The following is a 19,318-nucleotide window of genomic DNA, read 5'->3' as shown; positions in this document are numbered from 1 at the left end:
TGAGAGGGGCCTTTGATTATGTTGGCTGCTTTCTCAAGGCAACAGAAAGTGCAGACAGAGTCAACAGACAGGAGGTTGGTTTTCGTGAAAGGCTGGGCTGTGTTCACAACTTTGTGCAATTTCTTGTGGTCTTGGGCAGAGCAGTTGCCATACCAAGCTGTGATGCATCCAGATAGGATGCTTTCTATGGTGCATCTGTAAAAAATTGGTGAGGGTCATTGGGGGCATACTGAATTTCCTTAGCATTCTGAGGAAGTAAAGGAACTGGTGTGCTTTCTTGGCTATAGCGTTTACATGGTTGGTGATATTTACACCTATGAACTTGAAGTTCTCAACCATCTCCACCTCAGCACCATTTGTACAGACAGGGCGTGTACACTGCCCTGTTTCCTCAAGTCAATCTCATTTTGTTTCTCCCCACATGGGATGTGGGAGTACCTGGAGGAAACCCATGCGATCATAGGGAGAACGTGCAAACTCCACTCAGAGTGTGCTGGATTAAACCCGGATCCCTGGAGCAGTAAGGCAGCAGCTCTAATGGTTGCACCACTGTGCTACCCCTTTTAGTGCACCAAAGAAACAGACAAATCAATTGCTATTCCCTGTTTCTTAAAGAATTATCACGTAGAGCAAACAACGGAATGGACATCAGTGCTAAATGAACTGAGCCTGACACGGGGCAACTTTACAGATCTTTTTGACAGACAGGCTATTGGTTAGTTGGTTACTCAGCCCAGTGCCAGAGTTGTGGAGGGACATGAACAGATGAATTTCCAATGTGATAAAATCTAACAACGATATTGTTAAGTGTGGTCTCGTTATGGTCAGGTAGCTAAGGGTGGCATCAAGCTAGACAGCTGGGGAGAAGCTTTGGAGGAGGATGGGTTCCTCGATTATTATGGACACCACTGAATCAAGTATGAGTCATGGCAGGCATCCTCGGAGAAGGGTGGGTGACATCAACATTGGTTATTTAGGCGTCATAGAGAGCTAATGAGCTAAGGCACCTGTTAGATGTGGGAATCAAAGCCTGGGAAAGAAGGGTTTATAAGGAGGGTGTTAGTGATGAAAACAAGCTGCATCATTTATTCTTTTTAACTGTTTTGGTAAAGGAGACTGAGCTCCTCTAGGGGATGATATATTGATGGGCTGTTGAACTAATTGTATCAGGGCAGTACTGCTCCTTCACAGCTCCAGAGATCCCAGTTCAATCCTGACCTTGGCTGCTGTCTGTGTGGAGATTGCATGTTCTCCCTCTGACTGAATGGGTGCTCTCCAGGTACTTCAGATTACACCCACACCCAAAAGGTGTGCTGTTGGTAGGTTCAATGGCCACTGTAAATTTTCCCTAGGGAGATGGTAGGAGAATTGGGGTGGAGATGATGGGCATGTGAGAGAGAACAGGTTACCTGGAAATGGGTGGGAGAACAGGATTGGTCTGAGATTAGCACAGACTGAATGGGCCAAATGATCTCAAGTTATGAGAAATATATGAAAATGTGAAAGATCTACTGAATTCTGAATAGGATGTGGCATTGTGCAAGATTTCCAAGGCGCAAGCACATCAAAAGAGGGAGGTGAAATATTAATCAAGTAATAGGTTTTTCAGTAACTTCTTCTTTCAGCAAAGAAGAGGCAGTTGAGAACAGTGAATAAGTTGAAGGAAGATGATTTTTCAGGGATGGTGCAGAAGAAAGTGCAGTTGGAAAAATGATGAAGTCAAAGACTTCACCATTGTAACTATGAATTAGAGAATATGGAGGGAGAAGTTAAAGGAGCTCAGGGTGAGTGAATTCAAAGTAGCAGCTAGTAATAGAGGCAGCTCAGATCATCAGTGATGAGCCACTGCTTAGTGAAGAACCTGAGACTAGGTTAATTCCTAGGATGAAGGGATTGTCTTATTAGTTGTTCAGGCTGAGCTTACGCAAGTTTAACTTTGACCTTTGTGAAAAATAAAGAAATCTGAGGGGCTTGACTGGGTAGAAGCAAAGAGGATGTTTCCCCTTGTGTGGAAATCTAGAACTAGGAAGCATAGGTTAACAATAACAGGTAGAATAATTGAGGTGGTGATGAGGAAGAATTTCTTCTCTCAGAGGATCTTGACTCTTTGAAATTCTCTACCTCAGAGAGGTGCGGAGGCAGAGTCATTGAATATATTCAAGGTTGAGCTCCTCCCACTCCTATTTCTTATATTCTAGTGTATTGGTGAGAAATGTGGGCGAAGCTTGGGGGAAATTGATCATTTTATAGGAGAGGCAAGCTGGGTGGAACAGGTGAGCTACGCAAAAGAGTGGTTGCAGGATCCACAGGTATGAAAACAGGCAAAAAGAACATGGAATTCAATGGTGAATTCACGTAAGACGGATGCCATTTTCATGGATGACACTGCATTAGTCTTGGGAATGAGTGTATCTGCAGCAATTTTGTTGTTCGCAGAGGAGTGAAAGTGATTGAACCAAGCTCCAATTGAATCAAATGTCCTCAGTTGAATGATTTGAAAAATTTCAAAAATCCCGTGAGTAATGTTATATTCTTCCTAGTGATGTCAGCTCAATGTAGTGAGTTCAAAGTACATCAAGAGAGGCTGAAAAAAGTCATGGCCAAAGTGGAAACATTGAAAGAAATCCAAAGAGACGAGGTCAGAGGTAATGCCTGTCTAACTTCAACTGATTCATCAGGAAAGAGCAAAGGTGCAGTGTTCACAATAAGTCGAGGTCAGGTAAAGTCAAGGGGCGACATAGTGGCATAGCAGTTGTTGCTGCTAGTTCACAGCTCCAGGGACCCGGGTTTAGTCCTAACCTTGTCTGAGTGGGATTTTTTTTCATTCTTGATGTGATCACATGGGTTTCTGCTAGGTGCTCCATTCTCCTCCCACATCCCATAGATTATTTGACTATTGTAAGTTACCCCTTAAGTGGCAAAAATAATTTAAAAGAGTTGATAGACACATGAGAGAGAATAAACTGCAAGGCTTAAAAGTAACGTGGGAAGAGACTGTTGGGATTGATGTACTGGGAGCAGGCATGGACCCGACGGGCTGAATAGCCTTTTCCTTCTGTCCACAAGAGAGTGAGTAAGAACAGAGGTTGATGAGTAGCCTTAGGGGGGTTCAAAGTAGAAAATAATATTGTTAAGGTTATATTATCTAGTAATATACTGGAAACAATGTCTAATTAAACTGTGTTAAGTTTGATATCGCAGTTCATGTTTAGAAAATATACATTGTGTTGATGATCATATTCAAGTAGGCAATTGAGGTATGGAATGCAAAATTAGTATATGTGAAGCTTGTTTGGAGAAGTAACACAGGAATTATCAGTGTCTGGAATGGATACAGTGGAGATGTAATGTTTCTTTTATCAGATAGGGTTTGTAATTGGATTAAAGAAACGAGCATATACACGTCTCAGTAAACAAAGAGTTAATATCTTTACATATGTAAATTTTATTTATATAATTTAATATTTTGACACTTGAATGGCCTTGTTTCTTTTTAAGAGGAAGCAATGTAGAAATAAAAGTGAGTGTACCCTTAAAAACTGTGTGTACCATGTAGTGTGACTGCTGATGCATGGTTGTACCACCCACTGCTGTTGAGTGGTGACTGCCTTCAATGAAAGATGTTTTGTTAGTAGCTGTATCCTTGTTACTTGCCTTAGTGAACAGCTAAAAGGAGCCAAGAGACGCCACAGACACTGGTTTGTGGAACGTGAAGAGTGCACAACCAATATAGTGAAGGATATGAAAGGAATTCTGATGGATGAGTGGAGCAAAGTTGAGTCAGCAACCATAGGAAGTAAATGGATAGCCACAGGGAGTGATGACCAATTCCTGAGCTCCGCACACCAACCCAGAGCTCTCATCGTCTACAAAGCTGATCATTTCCTGAATATCCTCACTGTGAAATCAACATTCAAAAATACTCCTGTAAACACTTTACATCCACAAAACTTGAATTATTCATTCATTCCAAGGCACTGTGTCCTCTGTATTTTATCTACCACACCTGACAGACAGATGGCTCCAGGGAAACCAAATCTACATCCTTGCCTCTTCACTCCAGCCCAGGCACCCAGTCAAACAGGAAACTATGATTCTAACCACAGGTATAATGAGCTTAGGTCAATGGGGTCTTCAGGATATGATTTCTGGAGTACAGATGTACCCTGCAATCTTCTCCAAAGAATCTCCTTCATCATCATTTACTGTCTGCTGCACTCTTTGACAATCATACCACAGCCGTTACCTACGATGTAGAAGGAGGAAGAAGGTGGCAGGAAATAGTGTCAGTGTATGCCTTATGATTCGAAGGTTCACTGGGTTTCCCAACATAGCAGTCGAGAGCACAAACAGAGATGCAGTCTGTGATTAGATGCAGCAAGATCTTGCCACAATTCGGATTTGGAATGATGAGGCAAAGGTACCATTAGACCAGACCAATGTCTGACGATGATCAACTGCATCAATTGGAAGTCTCACCACTTCTCCCTGACTTCATTAGCATTACCAACTCCCACTTACACAACACCATTATCCTGGGAATTAACACTTACCAGAAAATGACATAGACCAGGCACATAATTATTGATCTTGACAGAGGTAGTGAGTTGCCCAACTCCTTATTTTGTGAAGCTGTTCTACCTTTCACTCAGAATTACAAAGTAAGTTCCCCATAACTCCAAAAACACTGAAGAAAGCTCTTCAACTGATGCAAAGCTGCTCACTGCTTTGCTGATCTCAGTAGATAACTTGAGCTTACACTACAGTCCAGCACTGATGAAATGCCTTCAGTGTGCTTCATATACCAAAAGGATGCCAGCTACTTATCAAAGCTTCCTCCTGATTACTGTAGCAGCCATAACTTGTACCATCTGGAAAGATGAGGACAGCTGAGCTTGGGTACATTAACACCTACAATGTGAACTCCAAGACACACAGCTTCCAGACTTGGAAATGTATTTTTCCTTTCCTGAGTGTCAGCATTTCCGATATTGAAACTGCTCCCATGACAACAATGCTGGAGATCCCTTCACACAGTACTGCAAGAGGTCAGAAAAGAAGGTTGTCATGCCCTCAACCGTACTTGGGCATAGGAGTAATAATGCTTCCCCCACCCCCACACCCCCCCCCCCAGTAACATCCTCCACCTGTTTGTGATAATGAATGAAGAGAAATCTAAATCTCCATGGTGATAGTTCCCATGCCAACATCTCTTCATTACTGATCATCTCAATGTCAGTTTCTGTGTAAATCATGAAAACTAGAACCCAGAAAAATAATGTGCCAAACAGTATGTACAACCAATCAAAATGTATCAAAATGAAAAACATTGAATAATTGACTAGTTTCTCTTGTTAAATCCCTTTGTACTCCTCTTGGAATCGCCTTTGCAAACCATATTACTTTTGTGCAGTTCCCTTCCAGTGCAGCAGTCATGCAGGAGATGGTGGGTCCCTTGCAGTGCAGATGGTCATAGATGGCCATGAAGAGTGACCACTGTCAGCTTGCCTTCAAGCTGCACTGTCTCACAATGTCCGAGTTTACCGACTAAAGGACAATGACTAGGGCACAGTCAAAGTGAAAATAGCTGCTCTCCTGAGAGCCAGCAATCATTTTATATTGCATGGAACCATTGTGTAATGTTCTGCTGGAGGACTGATTGCTGGAGTGCTGTGTGACCTCAGTAAAATGGACTTGTCCCATGGGAATGGCCTTATTAATGGCCGAGCAGACCCCAGGGGCTGTGTGACCTCCTCCTGGCTCCATTTGTTATATTTTTAATCTTTGCTTAAATTATCCTAGTTTTCATCATTCCATTAATGCACCAGAGATTTGTGAGCGTTTTACTTAAATAATGATGGAAAATGGCATCTCAAATTAATATTTAGGTATAAAAAATATAGAGTTAGTGCTGGCAGGAGATGATAATGGAGATTAGTCGTTGAAAAATGATGATGATCCAAAGCAGACAGGGCAGGCGTGGAAACCTTTCCAGATTCAAATATCTGTGTTATTTCTTTACTGTTTACTACATACACTAATAAATGTAACACTTCAGAAGAGACTACAAAGACCAGGCACTGTCACATGATCTTAGAATCGTATGAGAAGCTCTAAAGTCCATTGTTATAACAGCTCCTTGAGGTTATGGGATGATCTTAGGCAACTTTAACAGATTAACTGGCAGCATTACGGAGGGCAGTTTCTGATGGCAGTGGCCCTATGCAAACTAAGCAACAGCAGAAGAATGGCAGATGGAATTTAACACAGACACGTGCAAAATGTTATATTTTGGGAACTTAGACCAGGGTAGGAGATCCACAATAAATAGCAGGGCCCTGAAGAGTGTTGTTGAACAGAGAGACTACGGGGTACAGGGACATATTTCCCTGACAGTGGCAACACATTGACAGAGCGATGAAGAAGGCATATGGCATGCTTGCCTTCATTGGCTGTGGCATGGATTACAAGAGTTGGGACATCATGTTATAGTTGTACAATTCGTTGATTAGACCACATTTGGAGTACTGTGTGCAGCTCTGGTCACCACACTACTGGAAATGGTTAAGGGAAAGAGGATGCAGAAAAGATTCACAAGGATGTTACCTGGACTGGAGGGCTTCAGTTAGGAGAGATTGGACAGGCTGGAACTGTTTTCCATGGAACAAAGGAAGCTAAGAGGTGACCGTATAGAGGTTTATAAAACCATGAGGGACATAGATAGGATAGATAGTCTTTTTTCCCAGGGTAGAGGAGTCTAAAATTAGAGGACATAGGAAAGGGAAAAAATTTAAAAGGGATCTGTGGGGCAAACTTTTCACACATAGGGTGGTGTGTATATGGAATGAGCTGCCAGAGGAAGTGGTAGAGGTAGGTACGATTACAATGTTTAAACAACATTTGGACAGGTACATGGATAGGAACGGTTTAGAGAGATATCTAAATTTTAGATGGGCTAAAAGCAGGCAAATGAGACTAGCTTAAGTAAGTATTTTGGTCAGCATGGACAAATTGGGCCAAAGGACCTGTTTTCGTGCTGTATAACTCTATGGCTCATTATCAAAAAGGGCAGCATATAAGACTTGATCCATTAATACAATGTATGCTTTAATCCATTAATACCATCTCCATGTCCTTTCACTTTCCATAGACAATTCACTGGATGTTTGATTGGTAACTACTTTTACATTCTTGTGAAATTAGTATTTTTTTGTAAAAATTCTACTTTGCAATTGGTTTATTATTGTCACTTGTACTGAGGTACAGTGAAAAGGTTGTCTTGCATACCGCTCGTACAGATCAATTCATTACACAGTGCATTGAGGTAGTACAGGGTAAAACAATACAGAATGCAGAGTAAAGTGTCACAGCTACATAGAAAGCGCAGTGCATGTAGACAATAAGGTGCAAGGTCATAACAAGGTAGATTGTGAGGTCAAGAATCCATCGTGTCATACTAGGGAATTATTCAATAGTCTTTAACAGCAGGATAGAAGCTGTCCTTGAGCCTGGTGGTACATGCTTTCAGGCTTTTATATGTTCTGCCTGTTGGGAGAGGGGAGAAGAGAGAATGTCCCACCCAGGTGGGTGGGGTCTTTGATTATACTGGCTGCTTTACAGAGGCAGCGAGAAGTATAGAGTCCATGGAGGGGACGCTGGTTTTCGTGATGTGCTGAGCTGTGTCCACAACTCTCTGCAGTTTCTTGCAGTCCCAGGCAGAGCAGTTGCCATACCAAGCCATGATGGAGCCAGATAGGATGCTTTCTATGGTGCATTGATAAAAGTTGGTGAGTGTCAAAGGGGACATGCCAAATTTCTTTAGCCTTCTGAGGAAGTAGCTTTCTTGGCTGGACCAGGACAGGCTATTGGTGATGTTCATTCCTAGGAACATATGTTAAGTGTTAATATCTGTACAAATGTTGGGATTAAATATCTAATCTAATCGATACAAATTAAGATTACAGTGCCTACAGAGTCTGAAGGAATCTTATCTTCCCAAGAGATTTCCACATAGATGAATTGGGGAGGGTCTGTTGCAAGGAAAGGGTTTCTTTTTATCATTTACCTCTGGTTACTATTTGTCAGAACCACTTAGGAGTCCTGAACAGGGATGGCCAAACTTTTGCCTCATTTGTTGCTGACAAATGTTAATAGCTTGTTTAACAGGTGTTAGTCTATCACTTTTCATTCTTAGGTATCTTCCTAAGACATGTCTTAAAAAATGTCCTCACATGTTTAGTACCAGGAATCAACCTTGTATAGATTGATCATGAGGTAATGCAGTGCCAAATTGGTAAGCTTTGTACAGATATTAACTCTTAACATATATGTACAATGAAGACCAATTTCTAACACAGTGGTACTTTAAAATTCTCTGCTGCTCCAATCATTTTAAAATTCTCTGAAGCAGAATGATGAATGCCAAATGCATATAAAGATAAAGGGCAATCTGCAATGTGGTGTTTGTTGAGTCACACTGCTTTCTGGCATGTTCAGTGTGATGTGGGCTTCATCCTCACTGGGTCTCCAACTGTTATCAAAGGCAAGTTTTTGACACCTCTCTTTAGTAGTGAGCATGTCTTCTTCTGGTTGCCTCTAGATGTCTCTTTGCACTTCTGCTACTAGTAGCCTTTCTGTAATTGGGAGTGGAATTCTTGTGGAATTCTAGCTGATCTACTCATAAGTCTACTCTTCAGCCCTTGGGTTGGGGTTTTGTGGTAGGCTGGGATGCTCAAATAGGATTCTGATTGTGATGATTTAGCAGCCTTCTCTAGTTCCTTGGCCACTTTCCTTTACTCTATGCCAAACGAGGTGATAATATTTTTTGTCAAACTACTAGTCCTTAGAAAATCTCACAAAGTTGTCTGCTGTGAGTTGCCTGCGACCGGCACCTCAGTGACACCATATCTGGCAAACCTTCCTTTAAGTTTCCAAGGGCCATCAATGAACCAAACAGCATTAGCTTCAGAGTACCCATTAAACACAATACAGCTGATGCCAAATGAGGTTAGTTCTATAGAAGAAACACAAGTAACATGTGTCTACACTAAGCCATGGTGCAAGGGCAACAAACGATATTTCAACTTGACTGGAGCAGTGTGCAATTCCCCCTCAAAACAACCCAGCAATCTCAAGAAAATGCAGTTAAAAACCAATGAACTCTGTGTTATCAATTTAGAACAAGACTACACTGGAGCCAGCTGGGAGATGCTTTCTGAAGGTCCAGAAGTCAAAGAATCAAGAGGGCTAAATTGTGGATTTCATTGTACTTGGCAACATTTCTGCAGCATCACCTCAAAAATCCATTGACCTCTAAACCCAAGAGGGACAAGGGCAGCAGGCACATGGACACACCTGGTCACCCAGCTATAGGAAGGATGTCCTTAAGCTAGAAAGGATGCAGAAAAGATTCACGAGGATATTACCAGGACTGAGAGGGCTTGAGCTGTAAGGAAAGGCTGGATAGGTTGGGACATTTTTCCCCTGGAGCGTAGGAGGCTAAGGGGTGACCTTGTAGAGCTATATAAAATCATGAGGGGTATAGATAAGGTGGATGGTCACAGTCTTTTCCCGAGGAGGGGAGTATAAAACTGGAGGGCCTAGGTTTAAAGTGAGAGGGGGAAAGATTTAAAAGGGACCTGAGGTGCAACTTTTTCACACAGAGGGTGGTGAGTAAAATGGAACAAGCTGCCAGTGGAAGCTGTAGAGGGGCTACAATTACAATGTTTATAAGACATTTAGACAGGCATGTGGACAGGAAAGATTTCGAGGGATATGAGCCAAACACAGGAAAATGGGATGGACTAGCTCAGGTAGACATCTTGGTCGGCATGGACAAGTTAGGCGCCTGTTTCCGTGCTGTATAACTCTATGACTCTATGACCACCACCTGCAGGTTCCCCTCCAAGTTGCACACCATCATGTCCTGAAAACATATCACCAGTCCTTTGTTATTGTTGTATCTAAAATCTGGAATTTCCCAACCCAACAGCACTTTGGGAATACTTCACCAGAAGGACACCAACAACTGAAGAAGGCATTTTGGGATGGTCAATAAAAGCTGATCTTTCCAACAATGACTATATCCTGTAGTGATGGAATAAAAATGGTAAACCTGCATCTGTAGAGAGGGAAGCAAAGTTATCTCCAGGCCAACGACCTATCATCACATCTAGAAGTATCATATGAATAGCTCTCAAGCACTTACAGAATTAATGAGAAGTGGAAGATGGGGCATGCACAAAAAGAAACATCTATGATTGGCTGGTTGGGACGAATGAGGGAAGATGATGATCAGAAACAAACGTTGGTTCTAGAGGAGAGACAAATGACTGCAGGAGAGTAGAAGGTAGGAAGAGATAAGGAAAGTGGGGTGGGGAGTTGCAGGATGAGCTTGGAAAATTTGCATATTGAAGCTGGTTGCCATGGACTAGGAACAAGGCAGAAGGGAAGTGCGTATCACAGCCAAGGATGCAGGCCATCCAATCAGCAGTGTGGATCCAGGCACTTAACACCAACCCACACCTCTTCTACGCCCAGCAAATCATCTGCTATTCTTTATTATTGGCATGTCATTCAAGAGAATTTGGAAGTTGCTGTATTGTTATAATGATTTAATGTTGTATTAAATAAGTTTCAAGCCACCTTCTTAATCATTATACTGTCATAGCTTTTTCTCTTTAAGGAAAAATAGGTATTTTCTGGGAAAAAATTAAGTAGGTTGGAAAGATTTCCCCTTCTCAGTTTTCAGTGAATTCCCCTGTGATGGAATGGCCCCATAAATCCCTGGAAACACCAACAGTCAAGATTGTACTTGTTACACTGTGCCCGGGAAGTTTATGCAAATGACTGAGCAGCGTTCTTGCAGAAGAGTACGGAGGTTAAATTTCCCTTTATTTTCTCATCATTAAATGCAATGAGAGCAATTTTCAGAAAAGCTTGATGGTATGAATTTGCAAATTAGTGAAAGGTTGTGGCCAGCAAGGTGAACTCCCAGTGGTAATCATTTCCTGTCGTTTGCTCCGATGGTTTGTTTCAGGCCTTCCCTTCTTTCAACTGTGGTGATTCAAATGAAACCATGATAAGAAATTGAAACCATCATCTACCGTAAGATGAAGTGATTCATAACTGGGCTAAAAGTTTACCACCACCCCCTCCTCCCGAAGTATTTTCCCCTCAATTTGGTTAAGTTGCATATATTTAATAGAAATATTTTGAGCTAATAAACCTGAAAGTCTAATCAAGTCTATCTTCAAAAAGCTTCACCTGCCTCTCTGCTCTTTTTCATCTACTTAAGTGGGAGGTGCCAGTGTCCTTGTATTCTTCTCCATTCCTCAGGCACCTCTAGTTTTTTTTAAGGTAAAGCTTCAGATCAACATTTGGGTCAAGCAGGCCAAATCACAAGGGAATAAAAATTAATAAAAACTGCAGATGCTGGAAATCTGAATTAAAAAAGAAAAATTCTGGAAACACTCAGCAAAGTCAGGCAGCATCTATGGAGAGAGAAACTAATAAAGATTTTAAAGATTAACATTTCACATTTCCAGCCAGCATTTTCTGTTCTTATTTTAGCCCAAAGTACAATGTAGTTAGAACAGATTTGTGTCATTTACAGTCCATGAATAAATAATGAAAGAGCGTAACTGGGGAGATGAAAATGGGAGTGTGCCATTAGCCCCTTTACCTGTGTCACCTCCTTCTGAGATCTTAGGTGATATTCATCCAAACGTCATAGTTCCTTGACTTTAATACTTTTGGTTCAGATTAAAAACTATTAATTGAGCTAGTATCAGCAGCTATCAGTAGGAGCTAAGAAAAATGTGTAATGTTCTTATGGTTGAGCCCACAACCAAAAGGGTTTTTAGCGTATCACGCTGGGGCCACATAAGTGAAGTTAACCCACTTTCTGCAAAAAAAATTGTAACATTTTCATGGTATTTTGCAGTGAGTTTTGTAAATCGGTGATTTACTTTGTTTACCATGAAGCAGGTTGCCAAACTGTGCACCCTGTGGAGGAACACTGAATTGCTGACAGCAACCTAATGATTTCTATGTTAAACAATGCATACAGAGAGATCCTGAACTTGCTGTTAGCTTCATATCACAACATGGGAAATGGAAGCAGGATCAAATCACATGGCCCTTTAACCGCCGCCCCCCCCCCCCCCCCCCCCCCCCCGCCATTCTATAACTTTGTGGCTGATCAGATCATTGGCCACAACTCTATTTTCCCGTCTGATTCCAAAGATCCATCCAACTCAGCCTTGAATATACTGCATGATTCAGCATCTTCTACTTTCTGGGTAGAGAGTTTTAAAGATTCACTACTTTCCAAGAGAGGAAATTCCTCCTCATGTCCATATTAAATGAGTTATAATTTCAATGTAATAGCTCTGAACATTGACTGTTTCACTATCATTATAGTCACAATGTTCAGGCCTATATTGTCCATAATTGAGTAACTTGACAACAATGCTGACTGTCAACACCCAAGTCAGGTAAATGTATTTGGATAAGGGCAAGGCTTTAAAGGATGCTAATCTTCAGTGAAATTTTTGTCAGTCCATCAGTTCTGTGCAAATGAATTCCTTTAGAAATGCTTCAAGAAAAAGCAGGTCTTAATATATTCCGTACCCTTACTGGTTTAGATCATTTTGAAAAACAACTTAACCTGTATTGCTATTTGTTCTCATAATTGATTTTTTTCCTGACATAACTTTAGCTTTACTTTATTTGGTGCTTGATCCTGAAGCATGTTTCAGATTTATTCTGCTTGACGTGCAAAGCTGAATGCTTTCTACCCCACAGTTGTCATCATTACAATCCAGCAGACTGTAATTTTGCCCCAGTCTCCCCATACTTAAGCAATGCTATCATTTAACTTTAATTTTCTCTGAATAATAATAATATATTTCATGATATTCATGTTAGAATCAGTACCAGATTATGAACTGAAAACTCATCAGTCATTCAACTATGATATTAACATTGTTTGGCTGATGGAGTCTTTTAATATGCTATTAGCAATGACCTGTTTATTGAATAACTTGTATCTAACGTGTTACTGAAATAATGCTCCTGAGAAACAATTTATGTTCAAATACATAATGAATGAGGGATTATTAGTTATGCAATTGTGCAACAAGGTAAGTTACATTAAAAATCACTAAAGAACTTTATTCCAAAAGAGTGTGACCCTTTAAAATCTTTCTCTTATGCATTCTTAGGCATTTTGCAAAAATATGTTGTATTGCAAAGAAGATAAACATAGGAGTAGAAATTAATCTGTGCAATGTTGAAAAACACAGGCATTATGGAAAGGAAACTTGCATTAACCAATCTTGCACATGTATCTAAGTCAGTAAATGCTGGTCATTATTAAGGATGACCATGTTGGTACAAGACTTTTTTATGCTGTAACAGTCTTTCTCTAGCATCCAGCTTGCCCAAATGCCCAAAATACATTTCTGGTGAGATTTTCAACAACATTGGTTTGATTTGCAACTGGCACAGTTCTCTTACTGAAAGAAGGCCAACTTCTTATAATGCTGAAGGCTCAAAATGAGTGTTCTTCAAAGGGCCAGGCGCATCTCCTCTGCCGGCATAAGTAGAGTGCAACACAGTTCTTTTGCAGGCTACCCAAATTGGGATCCCAAGTCATTTCAAAAGGCTACCTTTCAAAATTAAGTGACCAGAAATGCAAGAAGAAATCATGCTAAAAGAGGAGTGGTTCCATGTTCATCAGACATGAGCCAAAAAAATAAAGAGAAATATCTGACCAAAGGGATGGCACTCATGGCAGGATGTTTCCATGGAGATTCTAAGAACAGGTATATGCTCATTGAATGCTCCCACTTTTGCAAGCCCTACACTGCAACCTAATGCCCCTTACAGATTTGAGTGCAAAAATTACATTTATCAAAACTAGAAAGTCTCCACATTCTGGTGGAGCTATTCTACAAGAATAGCACTACACCTGTGTAAATCCCCACAGCATCCAATGACCCTGTGATCTCTGTCTCAGAGGCTGATGTCAGAACATCCTTTAAGAAGGTGAACCCTCGCAAGATGTCAGGCCACGACAGTGTACCTAGCAGGGTACTGAACATCTGTGCCGACCAACTGGCTGGAGTGTTCAAGGACATCTTCAACCTCTCACTGCTGCAGAAGGAGGTTCCCACCTGCTTCAAAAGGGCAACAATTATTCCAGTGCCCAAGGAGAGCAGGGTGAGCTGCCTCAATGACTATCACCCGGTAGGACTCACATCTACTGTGATGAAGTACTTCGAGAGGTTGGTTATGCCTAGAATTAACTCCTGCCTGAGCAAGGATTTGGATCCACTGCAATTGACCTACTGCCACAACAGGTCTACAGCAAACACAATCTCAGTGGCTGTCCACTTTGCTTTGGAGCAGCTCGATAACCACAAGACACATGTCAGGCTACTGTTTATCAATTACAGCTCGGCGGTTAACACCATCATTCCCTCAGTATTAATCAACAAGCTTCAAAACCTGGGCCTCTGTACCTCCCTCTGCAACTGGATCCTCAACTTTCTTATCAGGAGACCACAGTCAGTGCAGATCGATAGTAACATCTCCTCCTCACTGAAAATCCACACAGGTGTACTTCAAGGATGCTTGCTCAGCCCACTGCTCTACTCTCTTTACACTCATGACTGTGTGGCTAAGCACAGCTCAAACACCATCTATAATTTGCCGATGGCACCACTGTTATTGGTAGAATCTCAGATGGCGATGACAAGGCATACAGGAGTGAGGTAGATCGGCTGGTTCAGTGATGTTGCAACAACAACCTCACACTCAACGTCAGCAAGACCAAGGAATTGATTGTGGACTTCAGGAAGGGAAAGTCGGGAGGACACACACCAGTCTTCATTGAGGGGTCAGCAGTGGAAAGGGTGAGCAGCTTGAAGTTCCTGGGTGTCAACATCTCAGAGGATCTATCCTGGGCTCGACACACTGATGCAATCACGAAGAAGGCACACCAGCGGCTCTGCTTCTTTAGGAGTTTGAGGAGATCTGGTATGTCACCAAAGACTCTTACAAATTTCTATAGATGTATGGTGGAGACCATCCTAACTGGTTGCATCACAACCTGGTACGGAGGCTCCGATGCACAGGATCGCAAGAGGCTGCAGAGGGCTTTTGACTCAGCCAGCTCCATCATGGGCACAACCCTTCCCACCATCGAGGACATCTGCAAGAGGCAGTGCCTAAAGAAGATGGCATCTATCATAAAGGATCCTCACCATCCGGGACATGGTCTCTTCTCTACTACCATCAGGGAGGAGGTACAGGAGACTGAAGACCCACACTCAACGATTCAGGAGCAGCTTCTTCCCCTCCGCCATTAGATTTCTGAACGATCCATGAACTCATGAACACTGCCTCATTATTCCTTTTTTTGGCACTATTTATTTTTGTAATTTATAGATTTTTATGCCTTTGCACTGTACTGCTGCTGCAAGACAACAAATTTCACGTCATATGTATGTGATCATAAGTCTGATTCTGATTCTTGACTTCTTCAACGCAGCAGGGACCAACAGAGTGTCAAGTGTGGCATATCTCAGGGGGACAACCTGCAAGGATCCTGAGGCAAATTTTCTGACAGTGAGTGTAGCCATGAACTTGACTTTCAGAGTAGAGCAAGCACTTGCATTTGCATGGTACTTGAGGTCTGACTAGCAAAAACAGGCAGAATGAAACTGAGACCAGATCTTCCTGGTACTGATTAATATCAGGCTTTCACATTTACAGCGAGGACTTTCCTAGCTGAAATTCCAGTGCAAAGTGGCATGCCATTTGGTTTCTGCTATCACCTCTCTCTGCACAGCAACTCCACAAGGGACAGTCCCTGCTGAGAGTGGGGGTTTCATGGATAGTGTCAGAGGGAGTAGTGTGTGATACCGATGTGAATGGGCAGCAACATATGCTCCTTTTTAACGGAAGAGTCTAATAAGTGGCATTTCCTCCTGAACAGTGGAGAAATACTTGTGTGCGAATGCCTCTGGCCAGAAGAAAAAGGCACAGGACATGCTGATCTGATGAACTCTCAATTAGATTGTGAGGATTATATTGAAAAGTTCTTTTTCTTTTCTATTTTACCACCTTTATTGTGGATTTATTTTTGGAAATATGTGTGCAATGGGTACTATTGTGAGACATTCCTCGCTGGATTGAAAACAGAACCACAAGACTAACACAGGTTAGAAGTGAGAGTATGTGGTTTTGGAGAATTTGAATCATACTTTCATTTTTTTTCAGAGCCATTATTTCCTATAGTATAAACCACCAGGGAGACTGAAGCTCTGATTTAAGTAATGTCTCGGCCCCAGAATGGGGCATTTTGGTTTAGGGGTTCCTCGTTAAAAACCAAAATTCAACAGTTTGTTAGCAAACTTGCATGTGTTCTACACTGAAAGTACTGCTTTCTTTCTGAATTTATTTTAAACTTAGTTTTCATTGGTTCACTTTTGTGTTTTATTTTGTGTTTCTTTAAAAAAAAGCAGAACTGGTTGTAATTCTGTTCTTCCTGCCATTTAGCACGGGCTGCTAGTGGGTATGTTAGGAGTACAAAGTGTGTGGTCTTTAGCTCTGACTAATGCAGTTTATGTTCTGTGACTGGAAATAGTCTTGGAGCCTAGCAAAACTGACTGAGTGTTCAGGAATGCTGAGCTTTCCTTCCTCTCTGCACACCCCCCCCCCCCCCCTTTATTTTCTCACTCACACACACTCTGTCTTTCACACACAAGAGTTCTTACACACTGAGAAAGATGTTGCTAAGTTTGCTTTCGTAGGAACCGTTTGAAAATGTGCGAAGAGGTTTCTTGTGTGTTTTAGACTGTGACTTTCCTTGAGAAGTACGCTAATCCATAGTGAGGCTGAGAAAAGAAAAGAGAGTGAGTATGGGGCCCAGTTTCTTCATTAGAAATGACAGCTGGTGCTGTCACAGCTCACATGACAGAGTGCTATGGAAACAAGCTGTTTAGCTGAAGCAAGCTTGCAAGGGAAGTCAGCTGATTTTTTGAGCATTAGTCAGGTGATCATATGATGTTGACTAATCGCATGCAGGACTTATACTGAAGACACTGGAGGTTGCAGGTAGGAGTGAAGAGATCAGCAATGATTCATTTTTTTAAAATTTAAGTTGTATTACTCTTGGGATTTGCTGTTCACTTGTACAACTCAGTGCTTCTCATGTACGTTCGCTTGGTGTTGTTTAGAGTGAGCCTTTTTCAATAATTAAATTCACTTATCGTTTAATATTGCCTCAAAGTGTCAGTGTAAAGACTGATGTGCCTTTCTGGATGTTGTGGCCAGCAAACTAATGATCTATATTGTAGACTTGATGACAGCACTTGTGTAGATGGTGAGACTCGTGTTACTGGCAAAATAATTTTATTGAAAATGTGTTTGGGGTGAAATTACTGTAGAATGCCTCTTACATAGAAGTGTTGGATCTGATTGCAATAGTGTAATTTGTTCACTTTTAACTACACCAGCAGGAAAGCTTTGGAACTAGTTCAAAATAGTGATTCTGCCTTAGAAGGTGTGGATGATTTTCCTGCATTGTATTCATAGGTGTCTTTCAAAATCATGTTTTAAAATGGCAAAGAAAGCTATATATTTATGTCACATTGTTCATGACTACAGATCATTCCGGAACACTTTTATTGCCAGTTAAGTAATCATTGTGATAATGCAGGATTTCTATGGCCTATTTGAGTACAGCAAGGTGCTACAAACAACAATGTGATAATGACCAGCTAATCTTGTTTTATAATGAAAGGTAGATATTGCACAGGATAACAAGGAGAACTCCTCTGCATCCAGCATCCTGATAGACTTTTAAATCCAGTCAAGGAAGGTTATTAGCTCCAACAATACAGTTTCTAATCAATATGCACTGAAGTGTTGTCCTAGATTTTATGTACAAATACCTAGAGTAGAGCTTGAACCTATCACCAATGTACCATGAACCTGCCTACTATGCTTATCAATAATATTGCTGCATTGTGGTCAATCAATCCTGGGATCCTGGACTCCCCTGGGTCTCTAATACTCTGTTGTTATTTGTCAAAATTGATATTAGAAATAGTATAATGGAGCAAATCACCCTGTGTTTTGTGTCTGCTTGCAGACATGCCCATAACTGGGTAATTCCCAAGCAAGAGTCCATTAGAGCGGTGCAAGATTCTGCAAAATTCCCAGCTCTCAGCTGTTGAACATGCACCAAGTTAACCTGCACAAGTACTGTAGGCCCATCGAAATCCTTAAGAAAAATTGGCTGTCAGGAGAAAGGCAAGAGTTTTATTTGATATAATTAAAATACTTTAAAAGTTTTAAGTGTGTGTGTTTTTTAACTCTTAACATAACTTTTTAAAATAATTTTAATGTGTTTACATTAAACCTTTGACTGGTGCTGAGTGATTTTGAACATGAAAGTTAAAGAAGGTCACAAACATTTAATTCTAAACAGCTGGTGTACCAGGGAGGGGGCAGGTCCTTGCTGCTCGCAGTACCACCTTTGTCAGTGCAGCTTGTGTCAAGAGAGGCTCTGCGCTGCCCTGGGTCTTGCTGATGTTTTGGCTAGAAGCCAGTTTAGGACTGAATAGGATCAGCAATGAAGATCTTGGGTCATGTTGCCAACTGGGAATCACCATTTAAGAATGGCAATTTGAACAAAGTTCATGATTTGTGTGATAGTATAACAAGGGAAGGGATAGGAATGCTCTTGCCGGCATCATCAGCTGATGTAAATTCATCGTGTATTGTTGGATGGGCAGCACAATGGCAGAACTGAGGTAGCACAATGGCGCAGCTAGTAGGTGGCATGTGTTCAATCCTGTTCTCCAGGGACTCTGTATGGAATTTGCACATTCTCCCTGTGACTGCATGGGCTTTTCCCTGGGTGCTCCAGTTTCCTCCCACACCTCAAGGACATGCATCTAGGTTGTTTCGTTGTCCGTAGTGTGTAGCTGAGTGATGGAATCTGGTGGCAACTGATGGGAATGCAAAGAGAATTTTAAAAAAGGGATTAATACAAATGGGTGTTTAAAGGCTGGCGTGGACTCTGTGGGCCTGGGGCCTAATACTATGCTATGTTACTGTATGACTACAGATGGTGCAGAACACCTTCAGGAGCTGGGATTCAGCTAAGAAATTTACTGAAAACGTTTCTCCAATTCATGAAACAATGCTGACCAATTGCTTAAGGAAAGAAGTACCTTGCCTTTTGTACTTCCTGATTTCCTACCATTGGGCTTAGAGCTGATGTCATTGCTTGGTTGAG

General features: G+C 41.5%; 1 long non-coding RNA gene across 1 annotated transcript in view; it reads left to right on the top strand.

The window, feature by feature from the left end:
* Positions 1 to 17,094: 17,094 nt before the first annotated feature.
* LOC127569566 (uncharacterized) overlaps positions 17,095 to 19,318 on the top strand; it is a 44,820-nt gene continuing 42,596 nt past the window's right edge. The window contains exon 1 of the long non-coding RNA XR_007956222.1: positions 17,095 to 17,127. This is a non-coding gene — a long non-coding RNA (uncharacterized LOC127569566). The remainder of the gene's footprint in view (positions 17,128 to 19,318) is intronic.

This window comes from Pristis pectinata, chromosome 4, assembly GCF_009764475.1.
Source record: "Pristis pectinata isolate sPriPec2 chromosome 4, sPriPec2.1.pri, whole genome shotgun sequence".
NCBI classification, from domain to species: domain Eukaryota; kingdom Metazoa; phylum Chordata; class Chondrichthyes; order Rhinopristiformes; family Pristidae; genus Pristis; species Pristis pectinata.
This window is presented reverse-complemented; position numbering and strand designations above follow the sequence as displayed.